This window comes from Palaemon carinicauda, chromosome 17, assembly GCF_036898095.1.
Source record: "Palaemon carinicauda isolate YSFRI2023 chromosome 17, ASM3689809v2, whole genome shotgun sequence".
Taxonomy (NCBI): Eukaryota; Metazoa; Arthropoda; class Malacostraca; order Decapoda; family Palaemonidae; genus Palaemon; species Palaemon carinicauda.
The window spans coordinates 25,734,530-25,738,134 of record NC_090741.1 but is presented as its reverse complement, the minus strand read 5'-3'; positions in this window follow the sequence as shown (position 1 = coordinate 25,738,134).

The following is a 3,605-nucleotide window of genomic DNA, read 5'->3' as shown; positions in this document are numbered from 1 at the left end:
GGCGATCTTTCTTTCCTGAGTGCTTCTTTTCTAGATGGATTCTTAGTTTACAAGGTTTCATACTATCATTTGAAAGTACATCTATACATATGAGGCACATTGGTTTCGTTCCATTATGTGGTGCTTGAATAAATCCGTAAGACAAATATTCAACGGAATACAGTCGGCACTTCTTTTTATTTGGAGTAGCCATGAGATGTCTGCAAAAGGAATATATATATATATATATATATATATATATATATATATATATATATATATATATATATATATATATATATATATATATATATATATATATAAATTATATGTATACAGCTGGTAATACAATTATTGTAGTTCATATTATCTAAATATATATATTGCTATTAATTTTTATATATTTTTCGACAAATATAACACATAATTAGAAACAGGGTGCAAGGTTAGTGTTTGAGGTAAAACTGGTAAATAGAAATGTTATATCTAAAATAACTTAAATGATTAAAAAAACTATACGAGTCATTCACTATTATCATTAGGGTCACCATTGACAATTTTTACTTCATCAAAGCTGATAATTATATTCAGATAATTGACAAGATATGAATTGATATTTAAAATTTGTATCAAAATGGGAAAAAAAATGGCCATTTTTCTCTTCAGTCTTTTTATACTTTTATACTGGGAAGTGATTTTTTCGTTATTGAAATGCAGAAATAAAAAACAAATGCGATAGAATGTCTATATTAGGAACTTCTTAATATCTCTTACCTTTCCACGATGGATTTCAATGTTAGACTGAAGTCAACTGCTTGGGTGAATTCACTTTTTAATAAATTTCCCCCATAGTTGATCCACAGGAATAGACATAGGACACTTAAACACCTGGGCACGGTGGGAGGTGATTTGAAGGGTCAGTAATCTACCTACCTCCTAGTAATCCTTATTGTCTCAACATAAAGAATTTGTCCTCACTCTTGACTAAGCCGGTCAATTTTCCAGGGCAGAGGATTAACTTGAAGCTTGGTCAGATTGTTTTTGGTCGAAAAGGATGTCTTTCCCCTAACATTTAAGATTTCAGCGGCCTTATTTCTTTAGGTCGAATATAAATTAGAAGGATTCGACAGATTGAAGTATTTCTGGAATAAATTCCCTAAGGAGATTAAAGTCCAACCTATTAAAGAAGGCAGCTGCCACTTCTTTCTTGACCTTGTAAAATTGTCCAGCCAAAATTGCAGTAGAAATTAAATTTTTAATAATAAAAATCATCATGAGTTGGTTTTCATCATGGACCACCAAAATATCACTGTGGACCCCCAATTTGTTATGTTTTGCCTGTGAACCAGCAGAAATATTCCATGGACACCTAGGGTCCATGTGGACCCCGGTTGAGAACCCCTGGTATATCTGAAAGCAAGCAGGACTATATCAATATACCCCTAATGCCACACAGGATGATATCCTCCGGCTGGGTCTCAACTGTAACATCATATCACACCCCAAACCCACAGACAAAAAGATAGAAGTCGAAGTTTTATTCGACTCTATCCTCAGCCACCAGGAGAAAGGGGCCCTAAGAACTAACCATAACCACCTGCACATGTTTTTGTCTGAAGCTCTTACAGATCATGGGCGATACACTTATTTTATTATCTCCAGTGACATAAGGGAGGCAGCCAAGGAGCTGAAAGAGGAACCCCATGTGACCGTGAGGAGAGCCAAATAATGTTTACTTTGTCTTAATTAACACGGAAGAGTATCACAGGACACTAAACCTGATACTGGGAGATTCTTCCAAGTTTGAAAGGCTCTCCTTGTGGCGGGATATCACATGAACAACCCCCCCCCCCCCCCTTGAACACTTTAAACAGACAAATGTCTCCTCAGCACAAACTTTCCCCTTACGTTATCAGCAGCGGAACTCTTGGACAAAAAGGGCCTAAAAACAAAACATAACCTTAAACTATATTTCTTAAAACTAAACCAAATCACCAATCATAAGAATAACCGTACTTAAAAATAAACATCATCAACTTAATACTAAAACGCTTAACCCAAAACCTTTCACAATCTAAATATTCACACTTAAAACTAATTATGAACTTAACCACTAAATATACAAAACACGTAACATCATTCAAATAAACTGTCCCCCCCCCCCCCCCCCCCAAAAAAAAACACCTAGCAAACCTAAAAAAATTACGCGCACACCAACAGAAAATATGTTTATAAATATTGAGACACCAACAATCGTCCACAGAAAGTCGAACTGTCTTTCTTGGCAAACTATCACAGCTCTGTGGGTAACACTACACTTTTTGGCAATTTGCCACAGCTACCTCCTTGATTGGGGTCGTGGTTATAACCATCATCACCATCATCATCATCATCGTCATCATCATCATTATCATCAACAACAGCAATCGAAAGTTCATTCAGTCCAGGTCATCAACAATTGTATAATCCTGAGTGGTCGTATCAAGTTCCTTATCACAAGCCACATCATCCACATTCAATTTAACATTCAAGGAAACTCTCTCCAAAGGAGGAATTATAGCTTTTGAAATAAATGAACACTTCCATGCTGGTCGAAAGATATTATAAAATAGTTATCCAGCACTCAAAGCACACAACTGCCTCTAGCTGCAGTCAAATCAAAATAATTATTTGCCCAAGATATGCACCACTGTCCTAACCTACTTGAAACATAAACAAACAATATCATTTATACCAACAGTCTTTCACACAATAAATAATCAATACGCTAACTACCTTTCATTTGCTGACTCTCTCTCTCTCTCTCTCTCTCTCTCTCTCTCTCTCTCTCTCTCTCTCTCTCTCTGGATTTGGCAAACAAAAAATTAATAAAAATAAAAACAAAAATGAATCCTCCACATCCTACACCCCCATCGAGGAGATCAAGAGAGAGACAAACAAGACTGTTGAAACCATCAATGCAGCCACAAATGCTATTCACTTCCAGACCATCACTGGGGATTATAGCCCTGGTTACCTCTATGGCAATGTGAAGACACATAGGAACGGCAACCCACTCATACCTATTATCAGCCAGTGCTAGACGCTGACCAACCACCTGGCAAAATGACTCAACACCCTTTTGACTTCTTATGTTCCAGACGAGTACAGCATCACCATATCTACTGAATTCCTCAGTAAGCTGAAAGGATCCCCCAGCAGTGGCACCATCGCTTCTCTGGACGTGGAGTCTCCTATACAAATGTACCTGTTGGATAGACCATCGACTAGATCGTGGAGAGAGGCTACAGGGACCCTTGTACTCTAACCCTGAATATCGCTTAGGAGGCCCTCTGCACCCTCCTTTAAATATGTACTAGGAATGCCCCTTTTACCACCCATAGGGGCCGCACATACATACAGAAAGATGGTATAACGAAGGCCTCTCCCCTTGGTGTGCTCTTTGACAACTGTTATATGGGAGTTGTATAAGAGACGTTTTTCTCACAGATATATCGTCCAGATATATAGGTGAGATACATAGACGATAGATTTGTCATAGCACCTTCTATCCAGGACATCGAGACTCTCCGCAGGACGTTTGAGGAATCCAGTTCCCTGAAGTTTACTGTCGATCATAGCAATGA